Source organism: Arachis stenosperma, chromosome 2 (assembly GCF_014773155.1).
Source record: "Arachis stenosperma cultivar V10309 chromosome 2, arast.V10309.gnm1.PFL2, whole genome shotgun sequence".
NCBI classification, from domain to species: Eukaryota; Viridiplantae; Streptophyta; class Magnoliopsida; order Fabales; family Fabaceae; genus Arachis; species Arachis stenosperma.
This window is the reverse complement of record NC_080378.1, coordinates 66,833,760-66,854,196: the sequence shown is the minus strand read 5'-3', so window position 1 is coordinate 66,854,196 and position 20,437 is coordinate 66,833,760. Positions and strand designations below refer to the sequence as shown.

General features: G+C 35.8%; 2 long non-coding RNA genes across 2 annotated transcripts; both read right to left on the bottom strand.

Annotated features, from left to right (window-relative positions):
- Positions 1-5,019: 5,019 nt before the first annotated feature.
- Positions 5,020-8,425, bottom strand: LOC130962079 (uncharacterized). The gene is made up of 4 exons (XR_009079711.1): positions 8,348-8,425; positions 8,120-8,237; positions 7,789-8,001; positions 5,020-5,035 (listed from the first exon to the last, which is right to left on the bottom strand). It is a non-coding gene; the product is annotated as an uncharacterized LOC130962079 (long non-coding RNA).
- A 7,641-nt stretch (positions 8,426-16,066) lies between these two features.
- LOC130961926 (uncharacterized) lies at positions 16,067-19,485 on the bottom strand. The gene is made up of 4 exons (XR_009079665.1): positions 19,396-19,485; positions 19,168-19,285; positions 18,837-19,049; positions 16,067-16,083 (listed from the first exon to the last, which is right to left on the bottom strand). It is a non-coding gene; the product is annotated as an uncharacterized LOC130961926 (long non-coding RNA).
- Positions 19,486-20,437: the final 952 nt, after the last annotated feature.

Sequence of the window (20,437 nt, the reverse complement as noted above, 5' to 3'; positions counted from 1 at the left end):
TTTGTTTTGTATTGAATTTAGAGCATCTTGATAGCCTTTTGTCACATTTAGCCTAGGAATTAGCATGATTTCGTTATCTCTCCCTTATTTGTGCTTAAGTGTAAAAACATGCTTTTTAAGCCTTATTTTGATAACTTCTATTTCCTCTTTGATTCCATAAGATGCTTTGATATGTTTGTTAGTAATCTCAGGATGAAATAGGCTAGGCATGGATAAAAGGAAGCAAGGAAGGAAGCATACAAGTGGAGAGAAGCATAAAAAGTCAAAGAAGCAAAGTCAGCCAAGCACGCGCATGCGCACAAGGCGCTCGCGCGCACATTGCGAGACAGGCCAAGGACGCGCACGCGTACCATGCGCGCACGCGCCGATGATGGCACATGACCTCACTAATGAAGCACGTGCCTGGCGATTTTGGGAAGGTTTTCAGCAACCAACTTTGGCGCCAAAATGCACAATAAGAGCCAAGGATTGGAGGGGATTGATACACATGTTCATACACATTCATACACACCAATTAGTTTAGTAGTTAGAAGTAGTTTCTAGAGAGAGAAGCTCTCACTTCTCTCTAGAATTAGGATTAGGATTAGGTTTAGTTCTTAGATTTAGATTTAGATTCATCTTCTTCTACTTCTATCTTCTCAATTCCTTGTTGTTACATTCATTTTTTCTATTCTTTTATTGCAATTTCCTTTATGTTGTTCTTATATTTTGTTGTAGATTTAGTATTGTTCCTTCCACTTTCTTCCAATTCAATAAAAGGTAATTCATAATAAATGTGTTTCTTTTGATTGTTGTTGTTAATTCCTTTCAATAAATGTTGTTAGATTCTATTCTTGTTGTCAATTTGCTTTGCTTTTATTTTGTGCCTTCCAAGTGTTTGATGAAATGCTTGGTTGGATTTTAGTGTAGGTTTTGTTCCTCTTGGCCTAGGTAGAGTAATTAGTGACTCTTGAATTATCTAATTCCTTTGTTGATTGATAATTAGAAGTTGCTAATTGATTTGAATGCCTCTAAAGCTAGTCTTTCCTTTAGGAGTTGATTAGGACTTGAGGAATCAAATTGATTCATCCACTTGACTCTCCTCCATGGTTAGAGGTTAACTAAGTGGGAGCAATACACAATTCTCATCACAATTAAGAAGGATAACTAGGATAGGACTTCTAATTCTCATATCTTGCCAAGAGTTTTATTAGTTGTTAGTTTATTTTCTTTGCCATTTATATTTCTTGTCTAAAATCTTAAAAACCCCAACTATAACTCACAACCAATAACAAAGCACTTTATTGTAATTCCTAGGGAGAACGACCCGAGGTTTAAATACTTCGGTTTATAGATTTTAGGGGTTTGTACTAGTGACAAACAACTTTTTGTATGAAAGGATTATTGTTTGGTTTAGAAACTATACTTTACAACGAGATTTCATTAGTGAAATTCTAAACCGTCAAAAATCCAATCGTCAGTGCTTCTTTCTGGCGTTCAACGCCCAGAAGATGCTCCTTTCTGGCGTTTAACGCCCAGATCGCTACCCTTACTAGCGTTGAACGCCCAGTGGGTGCTTCTTTTGGGCGTTCAACACCCAAAACGTTTCTTACTGGCTTTTTCATGCCAGTGAGCTTCTAACTTCCCCTGTAACTTTGTGAATTCAAGCAATTGCTATTCTACCTTTTGAAAACACTTTGACATATTGATGGTATTTTTGTGGAAAAATGAATTTCCAACACACATAACTCACCGGCAAGTATACCGGGTCGCATCAAGTAGTAATAACTCACTTAGAGTGAGGTCGATCCCACAGGGATTGATGGATCAAGCAACTTTAGTGGGTGATTAGTTTAGTCAAGCTAACATTGAAGTGAATTTGTGTGAAATTGATCAACAGAAAGTAAATTGCAGGAATGATAAAGTTGCAGAATGTAAATGGCAGGAAACTTAAGGAGCAAGAAAAGTAGATTGACAAAATCTTAAATGACAAGAAATGTAAATTGCATTAAATGTAAAGGGGAGTGGGTGCTGGAAATTAAAGGAAGCAATAGATTAAGCAATTGGAAATTTAAATTGCAGAAAATGTAAATGTGCAGGAAATTAAATCAAGCTCAATGTGAACAGAAATGTGAAAGTGCAGAATGCAGGAAAGGAAATTACAGAAAAGTAAACGTAGTAGAAGACTGAGATCAATTCTTAAATCTCAAAGAGCATTTGACAATTTCAATGAAACAGTAAAAAAAACAGAAGAGTAGCAAAGAGCTCAGCTAAATTGCAAAATAAAATTGACCTCAGGGAATCAAAGAGACTAGAAAACAAGTCTAGATCTCAATCCCTTCCTTGATCCAACAGCAAACAAGATGCAGAAAAATTAAAGATGAAAGCAGTAAGAGAACTGTGATTCAAATTGCAATTCACTAAAATTTTGCAGCAAGGCAAACAAGAGAAATCTCAGAGGGAGAATGAAACAGAATTCCTTCACTTCTCAATCCAAGATCCAAAACGAAAATGAAAACTAAGAGAGCTTTCTAATGGAGATTCCCTTACAAAGATGGAATTGATGCCTTATATAGGCTTTACAAAATAAAATGAAATTGAAATGAAAAACAAATTAAATGAAAATCCTAATTCTAGCTTGTTCTTGTGCCTTTGAGTCATGTTGAGTGGGCTTTTGCTTGCTTTGGATTTGAGGGAGAATGGGTCTTGGATGGCCTTGATTCAATTTGGTGAGGAATTGAATTTATATGAAATTGAACTTTTGGCCAATGATTATTTGCTCCCAGGAGGCTGCCCTGCCCTTGTGGAGGGCAGGGCAGAAAATTGATACATGGTGCGTGCATGGTGCGGGCGTGGTGCAGGCTTGGTGCGCAGGATGCTTGTGCGTGCGAGCTTGGTGTGTGAAGATGCTGCCCTGCCCTTGTGGAGGGCAGGGCAATGTTGCCTTGCATGTGTGTCTTGCGCACTCACTTCCTTGGACCGTATCATGATGCGCTCCTCACTCCCCTTAGGTGCTTGGTTCGAAACTTGGTGAAAGCACTTGAGGAGCAATTTTTTTTCTTGATTTTCCATGAAAAGCACGACATTGCCTGCTCTCCAAGAGGGCAGGGCAGAAAATTGAGCGCCACTTTGTTTTGGAGTGAGGCTCCAGTTTCGAGCCTTGATGGAAGCATTTTGGTTTATTTTCGCTTGTTTTTGGCCCTTAAAGATGCCTCTCGTTTCTGCCTCAATTGTACGCCAAATATGGATTGCTATATATCGTTGGAAAGCTCTGAATGTCAGCTTTCCAACGCAACTAGAAGCACATCAATTGGACGTCTGTAGCTCAAGTTATAGCCCTTTGAAGTAGGCATGGTCATGCTGTGAGCGCCCAGATTTTAACTTAGCGAAAATTTGCTCCAACCTCACTTTGTTTCATCATGATTCTGCCCTGCCCTTGGCAAGGGCAGGGCAGTGTGCGTGCTGGTTGTTTTCCTCTTTAATTTGGTCATGGGCCACGCTTTTAAAAGCGTGGCCTAAGGCTCCAAAGTGTGCTCCAACTTCAAAGTGTGTCCCAAAGCTCTTTTTTTCTCCTTTTTTTGTGCTTCTTTGCTTCTTTTTCTTCTTTTTTTCCTACAAGATTTATAAAACTAAAAGATCAAGAAAATATATCATTTAGGCACAAAAGCATTCAATATTTAAGCACAAATCATCAATTTCTTGTATGAAAAAGCATAGAAAATGGGTATATGATGACTTGTCATCACAACACCAAACTTAAACCTTGCTTGTCCCCAAGCAAGAAAAGAATCATGCAATAGAAATTGACAATCCAAGGTAAGAAGAGTAGCAAGTTAATGTTCATGGCAAGCTAGTTTTCTATGCATGCTACAATTACAAAAGAGATGTAAATGATTGATGCTTCTATCTAGCTTCTTTTATGAAATCTTTTTCTTATAATTCTTCCTTGAAACAAGCTTTTGATTTTTTTTTTATTAGCTTCTCCTTTTGGGTGCTTTGCCCCATGAGTTAATAACAAAGCTACGACTTCTAAGTGCTTTGTTTTCAAGTATTACCACTTGATACATAAGCACCATAAGCATTTAATTAGAGGACTTCATTAAGCTCATTTTTCTTTTCTTTTCTTGACTCTCTAATCATTGATGCTCAGAGCCTTGAGCTTTGAGGGAGTGCTTTTGCACTTGAGCCTAGCCTTGACTTCTAAGTGTTTTGTTTTCAAGCATTTGGCTTGATACATAAACACCACAAGCACTTAACAAATAAATTGCCATTGGTACTCAAAGCCTTCAGCTTTCTCATTCTTTCCCTTTTTCTTTTCTTGCTTTAATTGTATTTGCTTCTTCAAGGTTTTCATGATTTCAAAAGATTTCACAAAATGTACTAGATGAAAAACTTCAATTAAATAAAATCCAATGCAATTGAGCAACAATCAATCATACTAGCTTTCCAATACTTGTATGCACATGCTAAATTCTTCTTTAATTCCTTGTTTGTTTATGATCATGATACTTTATTGCTTTTGAACTCACAGGATTCAAGTTGGTAGTCATAATGGTACAGCAACATATTATAAATCATGATTCAAGCTATGCTTATTCATACACACATGTATACAGAGAAGATAAAGACAATCATGCAGTTTATGAAACAAATGAGAGGAAAAGTGTAACGACCCAACTTCCAGAACGTCATGATCGTACCGAAGGTAAGGCGTTACCAACCTGCTTTCCTTTATTAACTATTTACTATTGAGCCTCTAGTTCGATATTGCGACCCAGTTTTAGTAAGAATACCAGAAAATTTTTGTTTTTGATAATTAATATCGTATAGCAAGCATCACCAAGTAATAATAATCACTTAATTATTAATAATAATATCTGTCATACAAAGATTTCAAATAAAACTCCCATACAAATCCTATCCCTCTGTATAAAATAAAAACCAAAGTAACAAGGGCGAGGGAAATTCTATGAAAATAACCCAAGTCATAAACTTAACTCATAATTAAGATCTATAATCGCCCGCAGCTTCAAACTGTATCTTCGAACCTGTGTCACTGAAAGGGTGGAAGATTTTGGGGTGAGAACAAACCACACGTTCTCAGTAGGGAATGGGAATGCCGTAAAAGTAATGAAATAGAATGCAAATAATTAATATACTCAAGGAAACTATAGTTTTGTCAAACTCTTTTTGGAAATATTACTCTTTTGGTTTTACTTTACTAATTATTTACCTCGTTCACAAATCTAAGCTCAAAACAAATTCCAAAATATAAAACTGGTCACTTTAAGCATTTTTCAACCTCATAGATAATTTTCAATCACAACATCAATTTTTAATCATCATCATACATTCACCAACTAATAGCACTAACAAAAGATTCAATTCAACACACAAACAAGTCACAACAAGGCAAACAGCACAATCACAGAGAAGTACAACGAGCAAACCCAATCAAATGCAAATGCACACACAAGGATGATGCATGTCTATCCTTAGTGCAGGTAATGAGCTCATTTGTCGGTTACATACCCGCTCCCGACGTTACCCAGCAACCTTTGTCTGGATAAGGCTTTCCTGTTGGCAATAACCACTGCGAGCAACCTTTGTCTTGCAGGGTATCCACTGCAAGCAACCTTTGTCTTGCAGGGCGGCACTTATTAGCCAATATACGCCCAACACACTGTAAGCAACCTTTGTCTTACAGGTGCAACAACACACTCACTGTAAGCAACCTCTGTCTTACAGGAGCACTCTAATCTTGATACCTCTGTAAGCAACCTCTGTCTTACAGCAAAGCATTATAGCAAGGTATCCCAGGAAAGCGTTCTCAGTGGTCGTACCATCATCTATCTGACTGCCTTCACGCAGCAGATCATCACATCAACATCTCAGGAGTTGCCTCAAGCAACAAATCAATATCTCTTGGGTTGCCTCAAGCAACAAATGACCTTTCAACAGGTCCTCTGCTTTTTATTCTCTTTTATAATCATAAATACGCAAGCGGGACAAAACCCACGTCCTTGCCAACCATTCCATAAACTGAATACCTTTCCTCAAAAGAATCAGTGTAATTATCATCATAAGTTATCATTCTTATTATTCATCTCTAGTTACATATTCTTATACAATATCTTTCTCTTTCTTTATTCAATCATGCTGTACAAACCTTATGACTTCCACTTTTGCAACCTCTTAACTCAACCCAATTTTAAAATCATTTTCTAGTTTAATTTTCTTTCAAAAGACTAAAAAAAAAATCATTTATTTTAAATTCATTAAACACTTTTCAAAACATAACCTTTCTTTAGAAATAATCAAATAAAACTCTTTCTCAACCTTACTAACTTCACAAAGATTCAAAAATCATCTCTTTTACTATTCAAATTCAAATATTATTATTTCACCAAATTTCTAAAAAGGTAATCCTTTATTTCAAGCCCAAAACATAACTGTTTCTATATTGAATCAAATTCAAAACATAATTTCTTTCTTAAATAATTCAAGTTCGAAACATAATTCCTTTCCTTGGTAAATTGAACTCAAAATATTTTAATTCTTTTCTAAACAAAATAAAGCTCAAGTAATATAATTTTCCGAATTCAAAGCTTCTAAAATAACTTTTCAAATGAAACCTCAAATTTTTATAAAATTTCGGCAGCACCTCCCCTAAAACTCGGACTTAGCCACCCTTACGGGTTCCCTCTTTCTCAATAATTCAACAATCCTTTCTCAACAATTATCAAATACAAGATTCTCAAGCAATCAAAAAAAATCCACAATTTCGCAATTCTCACATAATCCAACAATCCAATTTTCATCTCATCAATTCTTAACTACATTCACAAGTCATAGAATCCTTTCAAATTAAACTCAATCAACTAGTAATCCCAAAAATCAGCCTTTCATAATTCTAATTAATGTCATTTACTCTTTAGCAAAGTTACTATCTTGTTTTAAAAGTCAGACTTGAAGAGAATGATTTGGTAATCAAACTTCAAGCTTTTAATAGTTCTCAAACTTAATTCTAATTAATCATGAACCAACATTAACAACTACCAAAACCAATCCTAACCAGTCACAAGTCAATTTCACAGCCAATCCGATACATTAGATAACTAAAAACAACAAGAAGCACTTACTCTCAATAACCAGAATACAGCCACACAACTCAACTAATTCAGTATAACCACATAGAATCAGAACCTTTCAACAATTCCATCAAAATCTGAAAAAACAATATCAATTACAGCTTCAAACACTCACAACAAAGCCCAAAGACATTCACAGCCTCAAACCAAAGTAAATCTCATCAGTTAATTACTCGCGATAACAAAACCAGTCAATATCACAACCATAACCCAAATTCAATTCACATCCGCATTTCAACCAGTTTCAACCCGTTACAAGCCTATTTCACAACCATTCCAATATATTAAAATTCCAATTCAATATCAAATAATTCAAAATAACTCGTTCAAGATCAGAATCTCAGCCAACTTATCACAAAAATCAGTAATTTAAAATACAATTCACAACCAGATTTCAACCAATTCAGCAATTATCCATACGACAGCTTTTCAATAATTAACTCGGCATACTTCAGTTTAATAAATTATACTAAATTAATCATTAATCACAGCAGCATCTAAATTTAATCACAGCTCAGAATCATCACAACAATTAACTAACTTCAAATCCATTTCAAGTCATTCATGTCAACTAAGAGATTCTTAACCATTATTAACCATTTGCACTTATCCAAATAACTTTGTAGGCATTCTAAATTAAAAACGTTAAATCCCCTACCTCGATGTCGCAATTACAAGAGACCGTTGGCAGAATTGCTGCGAGACAGCTGGCTGGACCTCTACTAGTCACGCAACCGTTTCTGCCCAGAGAGCAGCAGCACTACATCTCAACACAACCGGGACAGCAGTAGCATTAGCTTCCACAACAATGACCATGGTTGCAGTGAAATGAAGATTTCGAATTCAATGGAATCGAAAGGCAGAAACAGCTCTGGTAATTTAAAACGGAGCACAGGCCAAAGTTGAATTAAAACAAGAACAAGCAGTTTAATAAGAAAGTGGCAGAATAAGGCGTGCAATTGGAGCAGAAATAAGGGGAAAAGGCTAACCCAGGCCAATGGATGTTGAACCTAAGTATAGCGGAAGCAGGGCAGGGGCGATTCCTAGCAACACCCCGCGGTGGTTCCGGCAGCAGCATCACCCCGCCAGTGGCTCCATTGAGACATGCTCCAACAGACATAACATAGCCAAGAACATCAGAGGCAGATACAAGCTATTTACAGAATGACAAGGGTTCAAAGATGGTGGTTCTCATGGCTAGGGTTTAACTAACTCACCATTAATCATGGCGGCAACCAGAGATTCCGGCGGCGGCGGTGGTGAAGAGGCGTGGCGTTGATGACAAAAGACTTCCCCTTTCCTCCTCTGTTGCATCGTCTCTCTCTCTCCCTTTTTCAGATTCGCGCTTGCTCTCTCTCCAACGACGGCGGCTCCGACCGCGCCAGCGACGATGAAGACCTCGACGGCGGTGACGAAGCGGGCTCGGGCTCGGCTCTATGGACGGGACGGCGCTGCCAAGCAGCTCGACGGCGAGCTCCTCGCGGCTCCACAAACGGCGTCGATGACTCTGATGATGACGGAACGCGCGGCAGTGCGAGCGGAGTTGAACGGTGGCAGTGCGACGGTCACAGCGGCGGCGGGGCAAGAGCTCTTCCCTCTCTCTTTTCTCTGCTCTTTGTGCTCTCTCTCTCTCTACGTTTCTTTCTTCTTTTGTGTGTGGGGTGTTTAGGAAGAAAAGGGGGTAGAGGCTGCGTTCAGTGGCTGAGGAAAGGGAAACATTAGGGTTAGGGTTTCTCAATTTGGGAAATTAGGGTTTCTGAGTTTGATTTGGGAATTAGGGTTAGAAATTAGGATTTTATAAAAGAATATAGATAGATATGAATAGATATTTTGATAAAATTGAAGGATAGGATAATTTTAAAATTAAATATACTCTCTTAAAAATATCTAAGAACATTATTTATCAACATATTGCTCAATTAAATCAATTATTTCTAATTTACATTATAAAATGAACAAGTTAATTATATTTTATAAAGTACAATTTAAATTCAAATATCCATTTTCTAGATTAAATCATACAAATCTCTATTAGTTTTCTATCTCTGAAACATTAATTTCAATTTATAAAATAATTAATTATATTAAAAATTGTACATAAATATTGATTGACTTAAACTTAAAGTATTTATAAATATCAATCTAATCATTTCTAATAAAATAATTTCTAGGAGTTCAAATTAATAACATAATTCATTCAAAATAGGATTTATTAAATTATACAATTTCTTCTTATTTTTCATTTATCAAAATTATAATTTCAATTATACTAAATATCTAATAAAATTTATATAAAAATTCTAATTAATTTAAACTCCAATTATCATGAAACTCTATTTAATTATCATTAGTAAAATAATTTTTCTTAAAATAAATCACAAATAACTAATTATTTGATTTTCAAAAACTAGGGTTGTTACATTCTACCCACCTTAGAAAAATTTTCGTCCTCGAAAATTGTTAGAATAAAATAAGTTCAAACTGAAATAAAAGAAAACAAAATATACGAACCGAAGTATAGGCATTGTCAAGAATGGATATTCAAAGAGTTATGTAAGCAATCAGATTTATAGGCAAGCAAAGGTATACAAGAATGACAAAATATGGTTGGGAAACAAGCAAATCACATTCTAAGAAGGAAATTCAAACATGAGAATTCCAATGAAAACAACTAAGAAAAAGATGGCACGAGTTCATGTGGCACGAATAAAGATTATACGTCGAATCAAAGCTAACTTCATAACCTCTAACGCTCCCAAACCCCGTAAATCGCATTACCTATTCTTCTATTTCGTCTATGATAACCCATTAGTGTTCCCATATACATAAATCATTAATATTAAGTTGGCTAGACCTAATACCATGACGAATGCAATGGTAAACTAACAGCGTTGATCATCAGACAGTCATGCATATACAACTCAAAATCTTGTTATCAGAACAAGTCACAAAGCATGACAGACACTCAGAGTATGCAGTGAAGCATAGTCAGTCCATTCCCAAGGCTCTAACAGGAACAAACTGCTCTGATACCATATTGTAACGACCCAACTTCCAGAACGTCATGATCGTACCGAAGGTAAGGCGTTACCAACCTGCTTTCCTTTATTAACTATTTACTATTGAGCCTCTAGTTCGATATTGCGACCCAGTTTTAGTAAGAATACCAGAAAATTTTTGTTTTTGATAATTAATATCGTATAGCAAGCATCACCAAGTAATAATAATCACTTAATTATTAATAATAATATCTGTCATACAAAGATTTCAAATAAAACTCCCATACAAATCCTATCCCTCTGTATAAAATAAAAACCAAAGTAACAAGGGCGAGGGAAATTCTATGAAAATAACCCAAGTCATAAACTTAACTCATAATTAAGATCTATAATCGCCCGCAGCTTCAAACTGTATCTTCGAACCTGTGTCACTGAAAGGGTGGAAGATTTTGGGGTGAGAACAAACCACACGTTCTCAGTAGGGAATGGGAATGCCGTAAAAGTAATGAAATAGAATGCAAATAATTAATATACTCAAGGAAACTATAGTTTTGTCAAACTCTTTTTGGAAATACTACTCTTTTGGTTTTACTTTACTAATTATTTACCTCGTTCACAAATCTAAGCTCAAAACAAATTCCAAAATATAAAACTGGTCACTTTAAGCATTTTTCAACCTCATAGATAATTTTCAATCACAACATCAATTTTTAATCATCATCATACATTCACCAACTAATAGCACTAACAAAAGATTCAATTCAACACACAAACAAGTCACAACAAGGCAAACAGCACAATCACAGAGAAGTACAACGAGCAAACCCAATCAAATGCAAATGCACACACAAGGATGATGCATGTCTATCCCTAGTGCAGGTAATGAGCTCATTTGTCGGTTACATACCCGCTCCCGACGTTACCCAGCAACCTTTGTCTGGATAAGGCTTTCCTGTTGGCAATAACCACTGCGAGCAACCTTTGTCTTGCAGGGTATCCACTGCAAGCAACCTTTGTCTTGTAGGGCGGCACTTATTAGCCAATATACGCCCAACACACTGTAAGCAACCTTTGTCTTACAGGTGCAACAACACACTCACTGTAAGCAACCTCTATCTTACAGGAGCACTCTAATCTTGATACCTCTGTAAGCAACCTCTGTCTTACAGCAAAGCATTATAGCAAGGTATCCCAGGAAAGCGTTCTCAGTGGTCGTACCACCATCTATCTGACTGCCTTCACGCAGCAGATCATCACATCAACATCTCAGGAGTTGCCTCAAGCAACAAATCAATATCTCTTGGGTTGCCTCAAGCAACAAATGACCTTTCAACAGGTCCTCTGCTTTTTATTCTCTTTTATAATCATAAATACGCAAGCGGGACAAAACCCACGTCCTTGCCAACCATTCCATAAACTGAATACCTTTCCTCAAAAGAATCAGTGTAATTATCATCATAAGTTATCATTCTTATTATTCATCTCTAGTTACATATTCTTATACAATATCTTTCTCTTTCTTTATTCAATCATGCTGTACAAACCTTATGACTTCCACTTTTGCAACCTCTTAACTCAACCCAATTTTAAAATCATTTTCTAGTTTAATTTTCTTTCAAAAGACTCAAAAAAAAAATCATTTATTTTAAATTCATTAAACACTTTTCAAAACATAACCTCTCTTTAGAAATAATCAAATAAAACTCTTTCTCAACCTTACTAACTTCACAAAGATTCAAAAATCATCTCTTTTACTATTCAAATTCAAATATTATTATTTCACCAAATTTCTAAAAAGGTAATCCTTTATTTCAAGCCCAAAACATAACTGTTTCTATATTGAATCAAATTCAAAACATAATTTCTTTCTTAAATAATTCAAGTTCGAAACATAATTCCTTTCCTTGGTAAATTGAACTCAAAATATTTTAATTCTTTTCTAAACAAAATAAAGCTCAAGTAATATAATTTTCCAAATTCAAAGCTTCTAAAATAACTTTTCAAATGAAACCTCAAATTTTTATAAAATTTCGGCAGCACCTCCCCTAAAACTCGGACTTAGCCACCCTTACGGGTTCCCTCTTTCTCAATAATTCAACAATCCTTTCTCAACAATTATCAAATACAAGATTCTCAAGCAATCAAAAAAAATCCACAATTTCGCAATTCTCACATAATCCAACAATCCAATTTTCATCTCATCAATTCTTAACTACATTCACAAGTCATAGAATCCTTTCAAATTAAACTCAATCAACTAGTAATCCCAAAAATCAGCCTTTCATAATTCTAATTAATGTCATTTACTCTTTAGCAAAGTTACTATCTTGTTTTAAAAGTCAGACTTGAAGAGAATGATTTGGTAATCAAACTTCAAGCTTTTAATAGTTCTCAAACTTAATTCTAATTAATCATGAACCAACATTAACAACTACCAAAACCAATCCTAACCAGTCACAAGTCAATTTCACAGCCAATCCGATACATTAGATAACTAAAAACAACAAGAAGCACTTACTCTCAATAACCAGAATACAGCCACACAACTCAACTAATTCAGTATAACCACATAGAATCAGAACCTTTCAACAATTCCATCAAAATCTGAAAAAACAATATCAATTACAGCTTCAAACACTCACAACAAAGCCCAAAGACATTCACAGCCTCAAACCAAAGTAAATCTCATCAGTTAATTACTCGCGATAACAAAACCAGTCAATATCACAACCATAACCCAAATTCAATTCACATCCGCATTTCAACCAGTTTCAACCCGTTACAAGCCCATTTCACAACCATTCCAATATATTAAAATTCCAATTCAATATCAAATAATTCAAAATAACTCGTTCAAGATCAGAATCTCAGCCAACTTATCACAAAAATCAGTAATTTAAAATACAATTCACAACCAGATTTCAACCAATTCAGCAATTATCCATACGACAGCTTTTCAATAATTAACTCGGCATACTTCAATTTAATAAATTATACTAAATTAATCATTAATCACAGCAGCATCTAAATTTAATCACAGCTCAGAATCATCACAACAATTAACTAACTTCAAATCCATTTCAAGTCATTCATGTCAACTAAGAGATTCTTAACCATTATTAACCATTTGCACTTATCCAAATAACTTTGTAGGCATTCTAAATTAAAAACATTAAATCCCCTACCTCGATGTCGCAATTACAAGAGACCGTTGGCAGAATTGCTGCGAGACAGCTGGCTGGACCTCTACTAGTCACGCAACCGTTTCTGCCCAGAGAGCAGCACTACATCTCAACACAACCGGGACAGCAGTAGCATTAGCTTCCACAACAATGACCATGGTTGCAGTGAAATGAAGATTTCGAATTCAATGGAATCGAAAGGCAGAAACAGCTCTGGTAATTTAAAACGGAGCACAGGCCAAAGTTGAATTAAAACAAGAACAAGCAGTTTAATAAGAAAGTGGCAGAATAAGGCGTGCAATTGGAGCAGAAATAAGGGGAAAAGGCTAACCCAGGCCAATGGATGTTGAACCTAAGTATAGCGGAAGCAGGGCAGGGGCGATTCCTAGCAACACCCCGCGGTGGTTCCGGCAGCAGCATCACCCCGCCAGTGGCTCCATTGAGACATGCTCCAACAGACATAACATAGCCAAGAACATCAGAGGCAGATACAAGCTATTTACAGAATGACAAGGGTTCAAAGATGGTGGTTCTCATGGCTAGGGTTTAACTAACTCACCATTAATCATGGCGGCAACCAGAGATTCCGGCGGCGGCGGTGGTGAAGAGGCGTGGCGTTGATGACAAAAGACTTCCCCTTTCCTCCTCTGTTGCATCGTCTCTCTCTCTCTCCCTTTTTCAGATTCGCGCTTGCTCTCTCTCCAACGACGGCGGCTCCGACCGCGCCAGCGACGATGAAGACCTCGACGGCGGTGACGAAGCGGGCTCGGGCTCGGCTCTATGGACGGGACGGCGCTGCCAAGCAGCTCGACGGCGAGCTCCTCGCGGCTCCACAAACGGCGTCGATGACTCTGATGATGACGGAACGCGCGGCAGTGCGAGCGGAGTTGAACGGTGGCAGTGCGACGGTCACAGCGGCGGCGGGGCAAGAGCTCTTCCCTCTCTCTTTTCTCTGCTCTTTGTGCTCTCTCTCTCTCTACGTTTCTTTCTTCTTTTGTGTGTGGGGTGTTTAGGAAGAAAAGGGGGTAGAGGCTGCGTTCAGTGGCTGAGGAAAGGGAAACATTAGGGTTAGGGTTTCTCAATTTGGGAAATTAGGGTTTCTGAGTTTGATTTGGGAATTAGGGTTAGAAATTAGGATTTTATAAAAGAATATAGATAGATATGAATATATATTTTGATAAAATTGAAGGATAGGATAATTTTAAAATTAAATATACTCTCTTAAAAATATCTAAGAACATTATTTATCAACATATTGCTCAATTAAATCAATTATTTCTAATTTACATTATAAAATGAACAAGTTAATTATATTTTATAAAGTACAATTTAAATTCAAATATCCATTTTCTAGATTAAATCATACAAATCTCTATTAGTTTTCTATCTCTGAAACATTAATTTCAATTTATAAAATAATTAATTATATTAAAAATTGTACATAAATATTGATTGACTTAAACTTAAAGTATTTATAAATATCAATCTAATCATTTCTAATAAAATAATTTCTAGGAGTTCAAATTAATAACATAATTCATTCAAAATAGAATTTATTAAATTATACAATTTCTTCTTATTTTTCATTTATCAAAATTATAATTTCAATTATACTAAATATCTAATAAAATTTATATAAAAATTCTAATTAATTTAAACTCCAATTATCATGAAACTCTATTTAATTATCATTAGTAAAATAATTTTTCTTAAAATAAATCACAAATAACTAATTATTTGATTTTCAAAAACTAGGGTTGTTACATTCTACCCACCTTAGAAAAATTTTCGTCCTCGAAAATTGTTAGAATAAAATAAGTTCAAACTGAAATAAAAGAAAACAAAATATACGAACCGAAGTATAGGCATTGTCAAGAATGGATATTCAAAGAGTTATGTAAGCAATCAGATTTATAGGCAAGCAAAGGTATACAAGAATGACAAAATATGGTTGGGAAACAAGCAAATCACATTCTAAGAAGGAAATTCAAACATGAGAATTCCAATGAAAACAACTAAGAAAAGATGGCACGAGTTCATGTGGCACGAATAAAGATTATACGTCGAATCAAAGCTAACTTCATAACCTCTAACGCTCCCAAACCCCGTAAATCGCATTACCTATTCTTCTATTTCGTCTATGATAACCCATTAGTGTTCCCATATACATAAATCATTAATATTAAGTTGGCTAGACCTAATACCATGACGAATGCAATGGTAAACTAACAGCGTTGATCATCAGACAGTCATGCATATACAACTCAAAATCTTGTTATCAGAACAAGTCACAAAGCATGACAGACACTCAGAGTATGCAGTGAAGCATAGTCAGTCCATTCCCAAGGCTCTAACAGGAACAAACTGCTCTGATACCATATTGTAACGACCCAACTTCCAGAACGTCATGATCGTACCGAAGGTAAGGCGTTACCAACCTGCTTTCCTTTATTAACTATTTACTATTGAGCCTCTAGTTCGATATTGCGACCCAGTTTTAGTAAGAATACCAGAAAATTTTTGTTTTTGATAATTAATATCGTATAGCAAGCATCACCAAGTAATAATAATCACTTAATTATTAATAATAATATCTGTCATACAAAGATTTCAAATAAAACTCCCATACAAATCCTATCCCTCTGTATAAAATAAAACCAAAGTAACAAGGGCGAGGGAAATTCTATGAAAATAACCCAAGTCATAAACTTAACTCATAATTAAGATCTATAATCGCCCGCAGCTTCAAACTGTATCTTCGAACCTGTGTCACTGAAAGGGTGGAAGATTTTGGGGTGAGAACAAACCACACGTTCTCAGTAGGGAATGGGAATGCCGTAAAAGTAATGAAATAGAATGCAAATAATTAATATACTCAAGGAAACTATAGTTTTGTCAAACTCTTTTTGGAAATACTACTCTTTTGGTTTTACTTTACTAATTATTTACCTCGTTCACAAATCTAAGCTCAAAACAAATTCCAAAATATAAAACTGGTCACTTTAAGCATTTTTCAACCTCATAGATAATTTTCAATCACAACATCAATTTTTAATCATCATCATACATTCACCAACTAATAGCACTAACAAAAGATTCAATTCAACACACAAACAAGTCACAACAAGGCAAACAGCACAATCACAGAGAAGTACAACGAGCAAACCCAATCAAATGCAAATGCACACACAAGGATGATGCATGTCTATCCCTAGTGCAGGTAATGAGCTCATTTGTCGGTTACATACCCGCTCCCGACGTTACCCAGCAACCTTTGTCTGGATAAGGCTTTCCTGTTGGCAATAACCACTGCGAGCAACCTTTGTCTTGCAGGGTATCCACTGCAAGCAACCTTTGTCTTGCAGGGCGGCACTTATTAGCCAATATACGCCCAACACACTGTAAGCAACCTTTGTCTTACAGGTGCAACAACACACTCACTGTAAGCAACCTCTGTCTTACAGGAGCACTCTAATCTTGATACCTCTGTAAGCAACCTCTGTCTTACAGCAAAGCATTATAGCAAGGTATCCCAGGAAAGCGTTCTCAGTGGTCGTACCACCATCTATCTGACTGCCTTCACGCAGCAGATCATCACATCAACATCTCAGGAGTTGCCTCAAGCAACAAATCAATATCTCTTGGGTTGCCTCAAGCAACAAATGACCTTTCAACAGGTCCTCTGCTTTTTATTCTCTTTTATAATCATAAATACGCAAGCGGGACAAAACCCACGTCCTTGCCAACCATTCCATAAACTGAATACCTTTCCTCAAAAGAATCACTGTAATTATCATCATAAGTTATCATTCTTATTATTCATCTCTAGTTACATATTCTTATACAATATCTTTCTCTTTCTTTATTCAATCATGCTGTACAAACCTTATGACTTCCACTTTTGTAACCTCTTAACTCAACCCAATTTTAAAATCATTTTCTAGTTTAATTTTCTTTCAAAAGACTCAAAAAAAAATCATTTATTTTAAATTCATTAAACACTTTTCAAAACATAACCTCTCTTTAGAAATAATCAAATAAAACTCTTTCTCAACCTTACTAACTTCACAAAGATTCAAAAATCATCTCTTTTACTATTCAAATTCAAATATTATTATTTCACCAAATTTCTAAAAAGGTAATCTTTTATTTCAAGCCCAAAACATAACTGTTTCTATATTGAATCAAATTCAAAACATAATTTCTTTCTTAAATAATTCAAGTTCGAAACATAATTCCTTTCCTTGGTAAATTGAACTCAAAATATTTTAATTCTTTTCTAAACAAAATAAAGCTCAAGTAATATAATTTTCCAAATTCAAAGCTTCTAAAATAACTTTTCAAATGAAACCTCAAATTTTTATAAAATTTCGGCAGCACCTCCCCTAAAACTCGGACTTAGCCACCCTTACGGGTTCCCTCTTTCTCAATAATTCAACAATCCTTTCTCAACAATTATCAAATACAAGATTCTCAAGCAATCAAAAAAAATCCACAATTTCGCAATTCTCACATAATCCAACAATCCAATTTTCATCTCATCAATTCTTAACTACATTCACAAGTCATAGAATCCTTTCAAATTAAACTCAATCAACTAGTAATCCCAAAAATCAGCCTTTCATAATTCTAATTAATGTCATTTACTCTTTAGCAAAGTTACTATCTTGTTTTAAAAGTCAGACTTGAAGAGAATGATTTGGTAATCAAACTTCAAGCTTTTAATAGTTCTCAAACTTAATTCTAATTAATCATGAACCAACATTAACAACTACCAAAACCAATCCTAACCAGTCACAAGTCAATTTCACAGCCAATCCGATACATTAGATAACTAAAAACAACAAGAAGCACTTACTCTCAATAACCAGAATACAGCCACACAACTCAACTAATTCAGTATAACCACATAGAATCAGAACCTTTCAACAATTCCATCAAAATCTGAAAAAACAATATCAATTACAGCTTCAAACACTCACAACAAAGCCCAAAGACATTCACAGCCTCAAACCAAAGTAAATCTCATCAGTTAATTACTCGCGATAACAAAACCAGTCAATATCACAACCATAACCCAAATTCAATTCACATCCGCATTTCAACCAGTTTCAACCCGTTACAAGCCCATTTCACAACCATTCCAATATATTAAAATTCCAATTCAATATCAAATAATTCAAAATAACTCGTTCAAGATCAGAATCTCAGCCAACTTATCACAAAAATCAGTAATTTAAAATACAATTCACAACCAGATTTCAACCAATTCAGCAATTATCCATACGACAGCTTTTCAATAATTAACTCGGCATACTTCAATTTAATAAATTATACTAAATTAATCATTAATCACAGCAGCATCTAAATTTAATCACAGCTCAGAATCATCACAACAATTAACTAACTTCAAATCCATTTCAAGTCATTCATGTCAACTAAGAGATTCTTAACCATTATTAACCATTTGCACTTATCCAAATAACTTTGTAGGCATTCTAAATTAAAAACGTTAAATCCCCTACCTCGATGTCGCAATTACAAGAGACCGTTGGCAGAATTGCTGCGAGACAGCTGGCTGGACCTCTACTAGTCACGCAACCGTTTCTGCCCAGAGAGCAGCAGCACTACATCTCAACACAACCGGGACAGCAGTAGCATTAGCTTCCACAACAATGACCATGGTTGCAGTGAAATGAAGATTTCGAATTCAATGGAATCGAAAGGCAGAAACAGCTCTGGTAATTTAAAACGGAGCACAGGCCAAAGTTGAATTAAAACAAGAACAAGCAGTTTAATAAGAAAGTGGCAGAATAAGGCGTGCAATTGGAGCAGAAATAAGGGGAAAAGGCTAACCCAGGCCAATGGATGTTGAACCTAAGTATAGCGGAAGCAGGGCAGGGGCGATTCCTAGCAACACCCCGCGGTGGTTCCGGCAGCAGCATCACCCCGCCAGTGGCTCCATTGAGACATGCTCCAACAGACATAACATAGCCAAGAACATCAGAGGCAGATACAAGCTATTTACAGAATGACAAGGGTTCAAAGATGGTGGTTCTCATGGCTAGGGTTTAACTAACTCACCATTAATCATGGCGGCAACCAGAGATTCCGGCGGCGGCGGTGGTGAAGAGGCGTGGCGTTGATGACAGAAGACTTCCCCTTTCCTCCTCTGTTGCATCGTCTCTCTCTCTCTCTCCCTTTTTCAGATTCGCGCTTGCTCTCTCTCCAACGACGGCGGCTCCGACCGCGCCAGCGACGATGAAGACCTCGACGGCGGTGATGAAGCGGGCTCGGGCTCGGCTCTATGGACGGGACGGCGCTGCCAAGCAGCTCGACGGCGAGCTCCTCGCGGCTCCACAAACGGCGTCGATGACTCTGATGATGACGGAACGCGCGGCAGTGCGAGCGGAGTTGAACGGTGGCAGTGCGACGGTCACAGCGGCGGCGGGGCAAGAGCTCTTCCCTCTCTCTTTTCTCTGCTCTTTGTGCTCTCTCTCTCTCTGCGTTTCTTTCTTCTTTTGTGTGTGGGGTGTTTAGGAAGAAAAGGGGGTAGAGGCTGCGTTCAGTGGCTGAGGAAAGGGAAACATTAGGGTTAGGGTTTCTCAATTTGGGAAATTAGGGTTTCTGAGTTTGATTTGGGAATTAGGGTTAGAAATTAGGATTTTATAAAAGAATATAGATAGATATGAATAGATATTTTGATAAAATTGAAGGATAGGATAATTTTAAAATTAAATATACTCTCTTAAAAATATCTAAGAACATTATTTATCAACATATTGCTCAATTAAATCAATTATTTCTAATTTACATTATAAAATGAACAAGTTAATTATATTTTATAAAGTACAATTTAAATTCAAATATCCATTTTCTAGATTAAATCATACAAATCTCTATTAGTTTTCTATCTCTGAAACATTAATTTCAATTTATAAAATAATTAATTATATTAAAAATTGTACATAAATATTGATTGACTTAAACTTAAAGTATTTATAAATATCAATCTAATCATTTCTAATAAAATAATTTCTAGGAGTTCAAATTAATAACATAATTCATTCAAAATAGGATTTATTAAATTATACAATTTCTTCTTATTTTTCATTTATCAAAATTA